At 51.7% G+C, this 6,749-nt stretch overlaps 1 long non-coding RNA gene across 1 annotated transcript; it reads right to left on the minus strand.

The window, feature by feature from the left end:
• Positions 1–4,810: 4,810 nt before the first annotated feature.
• On the minus strand, positions 4,811–5,530 carry LOC311116275. The gene is made up of 2 exons (XR_014611390.1): positions 5,106–5,530; positions 4,811–5,008 (listed from the first exon to the last, which is right to left on the minus strand). It is a non-coding gene; the product is annotated as an uncharacterized lncRNA (long non-coding RNA).
• Between the last annotated feature and the right edge of the window lie 1,219 nt (positions 5,531–6,749).

The following is a 6,749-nucleotide window of genomic DNA, read 5'->3' on the forward strand; positions in this document are numbered from 1 at the left end:
ACAGCTGTAGCTCGTTGTCTCTGATTGGGGACCATACTTAGGCAGCCTTGTGGCATGTTAGGTTGTGGGATCTTGTTCCGTTTAGGTTTTGTGTATAACCTAGGACTTCACGTATCGTTTGGTTTATTGTTTTGGTTCGTGTGTGTACTAATAAAGAATGTACGCTTATCACGCTGCGCCTTGGTCTGTTTCAGTCAGCGAACGTGACAGAAGATCCCACCACCAGAGGACCAAGCAGCATGCCCAGGAGGAGAAGAGGGCGATGGCTCAGGTGGGCGAATGGTGGTCATGGGAGGACATATTCGCAGGCAGAGGACCATGGGCAAAAGTAAATGCCCAGGCAGGAGAGGAGAAACGGCGCCAACCGTGCCGACGACGGACACACGAGAGGCAACCCCAATAAAAAAATTTGGGGGGCACACGGCGTGGACGACGGGGCTGCTGGAGGCAGCTACAGGGCGAATCGGCGGACTAGGAGAGGAGGCCACCAGGTTACGGGGGCTATTGGTCACGAGGGAGAAGGAGAGTGTAGAGGCACGGCGAGAGGAACTGGTTAGGCAGCAGAGGGAGCGGAGGTTTATGAGGAAACCCAGTCCCGCTCCTCGCACCAAGCAAGTGGTGTGTGTCACCAGTCCGGTCCGGCCCGTTCCTGATTCCCGCACAAGGCCAGTGGTGTGTGTTCCCAGTCCGGCCCGACCTGTTCCTGCTCCCCGCACCATGCCAGTGGTGCGCGTTGCCAGCCCGGTCCGGCCTGTTCCTGTCCCTCGCACCAAGCCTGTGGTGCACGTCGCCAGCCCGGTCCGGCCTGTTCCTGTCCCTCGCACCAAGCCTGTGGTACGCGTCGCCAGCCCGGTCCGGCCTGTTCCTGCTCCCCGCACCAAGCCTGTGGTGCGCATCGTCAGCCCGGTCCGGCCTGTTGCTGCTCCACGCACCAAGCCTGTGGTGCGCGTCGTCAGCCCGGTCCGGCCTGTTCCTGCTCCCCGCACCAAGCCAGTGGTGTGCGTCGCCAGCCCGGTCCGGCCCGTTCCTGCTCCCCGCACCAAGCCTGTGGTGCGCGTCGCCAGCCCGGTCCGGCCTGTTCCTGCTCCCCGCACCAAGCCAGTGGTGCGCGTCGCCAGCCCGGTCCGGCCTGTTCCAGCTCCCCGCACCAAGCCAGTGGTGCGCGTCGTCAGCCCGGTCCGGCCCGTTCCGGCCTGTTCCTACTCCCCGCACTAAGCCAGTGGTGCGCGTCGTCAGCCCGGTCCGGCACGTTCCTGCTCCCCGCACCAAGTCAGTGGTGCGCGTCGTCAGCCCGGTCCGGCCCGTTCCTGCTCCCCGCACCAAGCCAGTGGTGCGCGTCGTCAGTCCGGCACGGCCCGTGCCTGTTCCACCGGTGCCTGGTCCGGCACCGGTCAGCTTCTCCACTCCGGAGCCAGAGCAATCCGCTCCACCGGTGTTCAGTCCAGCTCCGGCCAGCGGGACCAGACCAGGGGCGCAACGGGGGGGTAGAGAGAGAGTGGTGGTCACGCCCGGAGCCGGATCCGCCTCCGAGGCAGAATGCCCACCCGGCCCCTACCCACGCCCTGGCTCTGGAGACTCTTAAATGTTGAGCCAGGGTGTGGATTTTCTATGTTTAGTTTTCTTTGTTTTTGGGTTTTAGATCGTTTAGATCTATGTTGGCCAGGGTGGTTCCCAATCAGAGACAGCTGTAGCTCGTTGTCTCTGATTGGGGTCCATACTTAGGCAGCCTTGTGGCATGTTAGGTTGTGGGATCTTGTTCCATTTAAGTTTTGTGTATAACCTAGGATTTCACGTATCGCTTGGTTTATTGTTTTGGTTCGTGTGTGTACTAATAAAGAATGTACGCTTATCACGCTGCGCCTTGGTCCGCTTCAGTCAGCGATCGTGACAATTGTGGCTTTGTTGATTCAGATTGGTGACTGCTTTAATAAGATGGAAGATGGAATCTGGTAGACACAGCAGCAGGGATACTACGATTGGCTCCGAACTCAGCTTCAAATGCTTCTTTCAGACCACAGGTAGTATGTGGTAAGCTGCAAAGTTTAGTTACCTTAGCCATCACACTGTTTATGATTTTTGTTTTCTTTAGTCCATCTCTAATCACAGGTTGTAATGAACGGGTAAAGCACTGTGAGTGCTGTTGCCTGCAGTTGGTTTGGATAGCTTCAACATCAGCATTGTACTCTTCACCAAATTCTTCCCATAGACTGGGGTTATCCACATCATCATTCATCATCATCATCATCATCATGATCATTGCTTGCTTTGGGGAAACAAACTTTGAAGGCCTTTTTCATATTTGCAGCATTATCACATACAGTGAGGGAAAAAAGTATTTTATCCCCTGCTGATTTTGTACGTTTGCCCACTGACAAAGAAATGATCAGTCTATAATTTTAACGGTAGGTTTATTTGAACAGTGAGAGACAGAATAACAACAACAAAATCCTGAAAAACGCATGTCAAAAATGTTATAAATTGATTTGCATTTTAATGAGGGAAATAAGTATTTGACCCCCTCTCAATCAGAAAGATTTCTGGCTCCCAGGTGTCTTTTATAAAGGTAACGAGCTGAGATTAGGAGCACACTCTTAAAGGGAGTGCTCCTAATATCAGCTTGTTACCTGTATAAAAGACACCTGTCCACAAAAGCAATCAATCATTATGCTTTGGGGGTGTTTTTCTGTAAGGGGACAGGACAACTTCACCGCATCAAAGGGACGATGGACAAGCCATGTACCGTCAAATCTTGGGTGAGAACCTCCTTCCCTCAGCCTGGGCATTGAAAATGGGTCGTGGATGGGTATTCCAGCATGACAATGACCCAAAACACACAGCCAAGGCAACAAAGGAGTGGCTCAAGAAGAAGCACATTAAGGTCCTGGAGAGGCCTAGCCAGTCTCCAGACCTTAATCCCATAGAACATTTATGGAGGGAGCTGAAGGTTTGAGTTGCCAAACGTCAGCCTCGAAACCTCAATGACTTGGTGAAGATCTGCAAAGAGGAGTGGAACAAAATCCCTCCTGAGATGTGTGCAAACCTGGTGGCCAACTACAACAAACGTCTGACCTCTGTGATTGCCAACAAGGGTTTTGCCACCAAGTACTAAGTCATGTTTTGCAGAGGGGTCAAATACTTATTTCCCTCATAAAAATGCAAATCAATTTATAACATTTTTGACATAAATTTATCTGGATTTTTTGTTGTTATTATGTCTCTCACTGTTCAAATAAACCTACCATTAAAATTATAGACTGATCATGTCTTTGTCAGTGGGCAAACGTACAAAATCAGCAGGTGATCAAATACTTTTTTCCCTCACTGTATGATATAATCTAATTTATGTTTTATGCCAAAATGATCACATATTACTTCAAATGTATCACTGATTCTTTCCCCAGCGTGTGACCCCATGAATCTATCACAGCTCAACAGAACTGACTCCAGTTTGGGAGTTTCTTTCTCTTCCATGGCCATGAAGCCCCTCATGGTCCTGTCAGTCCATATATCTACAGTCACAGACACTGATTCTGTCTTCTCTAGGGCACTTTTGATAGTAGCCTCTTTGTTCAGTGTTTAGTCATGCAGGCGCCTGGTCAACGTGGGCCTACTTACTAGTCTATATTTGTCATCTATCACTGACATGAAATGCCTAAAGTGAGGGTTGTCCACTAAGTACATAGGCAGGTTGCAGGAAATGATCAGGTCTTGCAGTATATCCTCTGCTATGGCCTTCTGCCTGGGGTGGCCCTGGCTGTACACATGGACACCTGTGGTGGTCAAGAATGAGTCAATGCTGCTCTGTCCTTTTGTCTCTGCGCTGGCCACCTTTGCTTTGCAGAATTCAGTGAACCTGCAGATGAACAACATGATGGATAGTTGTTGCTGACTTGAGATGGAAGTACAAGGACACAAACAAATATATATGGTCTACGGGAGTTTTCAGCAGAAATGTCCAAGAAGTTGCATGGTTTGAACTCTCGTTTTATAATAAGTTACTTCCTAGGACCAGGCTACAACAGAAAGTATATTACATCTCAGAGTGATATGCATATCTCCGAGATGTAAATTAATAATCTCTGCTAACAAGTAGGACTAGCTATCTGACAACCAACCTCTTAACCTTTCAAGAAATATTCTACAGTAATACATTTCCAGTTAGCTAAAAGATGACACACAAGAAAGCTAGCTATTGACTCTTAACTAACCGTGATATTTTGTGTGTTTTTTCGCATTGTTTGTAACTTATTTTGTACATAATGTTGCTGCTACCGTCTCTTAAGACCGAAAAGGACTTCTGGACTTCTGGACATCAGAACAGCGATTACTCACCTTGAACTGGACAAATAATGTTTCTTTAATGAGTCAGACGAGAGGGATTTGCTCCAGACACCCGACAGGGTCCTCATCCCCGTCATTCGCAGAAGAAAGAAAAGGAGATATCACGGAAAGAGATCGGGGTGCTTGGTACGGAGCCGGCAACGAGTGGCTAATCTGCCTTTGCCATCGATACTATTGGCCAACTTACAATCGCTTGATAATAAAGTGGACGAACTACAGGCACAAATATCCTACCAACGGGACATTAAAAACTGTACTATCTTATGTTTCACGAGTCGTGGCTGAACAAATCCATGAATAACATACAGCTGGCGGGTTATACACTGTATTGGCAGGATAGAACAACAGCCTCTAGTAAGACAAGGGGTGGCGGTCTATGTATCTTTTTAAACAACAGCTGGTGCACGATATCTAAGTGTTAGGCTTGGTGGGGACTCAGGTGCAGAGACGGACACACGGACAAAGAGGGTGAATTAAGATGTTGTTTATTCAGCGTGTTTTGGCAGAGAGAAACAGTTCAGGGTGGAGCAGCTTCAGACCGGGGTAGGAGCTGAGTGGGGTGGAGAGCCAGTAGTACTGAGAGCTGGATGACGAGGATATCAGACAACAGATGAGCAGGTTGCGGCGTGGGAGTGGCAGGCAGGCAGGCAGCAGGAACAGACGGGATCTGGTCGAAGGAGAGACAGGTTACAAACGTGGCAGAGACAAATATAATGCTGAGAGGGTAACAACTAAACTGAGATCGCTGTACGGAGCCAAGTTACCACAGGTGGTGTAGGAACGAACTGGCGCTGGAGAGGTGGCCAGCCCGGGTAGATAACTGCTGGTTGATTGGTGACAATGAGCTGCAGCTGGATGTAACTGAGCAGGAGAGAGAATGGCCACGCCCCCTGACCTAGATCCTCTGACTGGGCTGCACAGCGGGAGGAGACAGACACAGACAACACACACAGGGAAAAAGGGAAAAGGAAAACAAGCGGGGACAGGAACAACAGTGCCGGACCGTAACAGTACCCCCCCCTCAACGGGCGCCACCCGGCGACCCACCCGGCTTGTCAGGGTGGTCCCTATGGAAGTCAGCCACCAGCTGCGGGTCCAGTATAAACCGCCGGGGAATCCAGGACCTCTCCTCGGGACCGTATCCCTCCCAGTCCACCAGGTACTGAAGCCCTCTACCACGCCTCCGGACGTCCAGCAGTCTCCGCACCGTGTAGGCTGGATGGTCGTCAATAATACGCGGTGGCGGAGGGGGATCCACAGGCGGACACAAAGGGCTGGAGGAGACCAGCTTCAGCTGGGACACGTGAAATGTAGGATGGACTCTCATGGCCTGGGGAAGCTTCAACCGAACAGCCGAAGGGTTGATGATGGAGTCGATCTCGAAAGGACCCAAATACCGGGGCGACAGCTTACGGGAGTCAGTGCGCAGAGGGATGTTGCTGGAGGAGAGCCAGACTCGCTGACCAGGCTGGAACTGGGGAGCGACTACCCTGTACCTGTCCGCCACTCTCTTGTTACGCTCTGCTGTCCGTAGAAGGGCCTCACGGGTGTCCACCCACACCTTGCGGCAGCGACGAAGGTTATCCTGAACTGACGGGACGGCTAACTCCTTTTCCTGAGACGGGAGCAATGGCGGTTGGTACCCCAAAGCCGCCTCAAATGGTGAGAGGCCGGTGGCAGATGAGGTGAGGGAATTGTGGGCATATTCGACCCACGGGAGGTGTTTGGCCCAGGTGGACGGGTTCTGGGATGTCACACAGCGTAGAGCAGCCTCCAGGTCCTGATTGGTCCTCTCAGTCTGGCCATTGGACTGGGGATGGAAACCTGATGAGAGACTGACAGAGGCACCCAGAGCAGAACAAAACACCTTCCATACCTGAGAAATGAACTGTGGGCCTCTATCGGACATTATGTCCACAGGTATTCCATGGGGACGGAATACATGTAGGACAAAGAGGTCGGCTGTCTCACTGGCAGACGGTAATTTTGGTAATGCAACAAAATGGGCAGATTTAGAGAATCTGTCCACGATGGTGAGTATGGTGTCATTACCTTCAGACATAGGAAGTCCAGTGACGAAGTCCAAGGCCACGTGAGACCAAGGACGACTCGGGACTGGGAGAGGCCGCAGCAGGCCCGAAGGAGCCCGGTGGGAAGCCTTATTTTGGGCACAGATGGAACAGGCCACCACGTATTCCCGGACGTCAGCCTCGACGGATGGCCACCAAAAGTGCCTCTTCAGTAGCGACAGTGTACGGTTCATACCAGGGTGGCAGGAGAAGCGCGAGGTGTGGATCCAGTTGAGCACTTGCGGCCGCACGGCTGCGGGAACATAGAGAAGGTCGGGGGGGCCATCGGCCGGTCCAGGTTCCGACTCTTGTGCCGATCGGACGAGGGACTCGATTTCC

This window comes from Coregonus lavaretus, assembly GCF_964263955.1.
Source record: "Coregonus lavaretus genome assembly, contig: HAP1_SCAFFOLD_2696, whole genome shotgun sequence".
NCBI classification, from domain to species: domain Eukaryota; kingdom Metazoa; phylum Chordata; class Actinopteri; order Salmoniformes; family Salmonidae; genus Coregonus; species Coregonus lavaretus.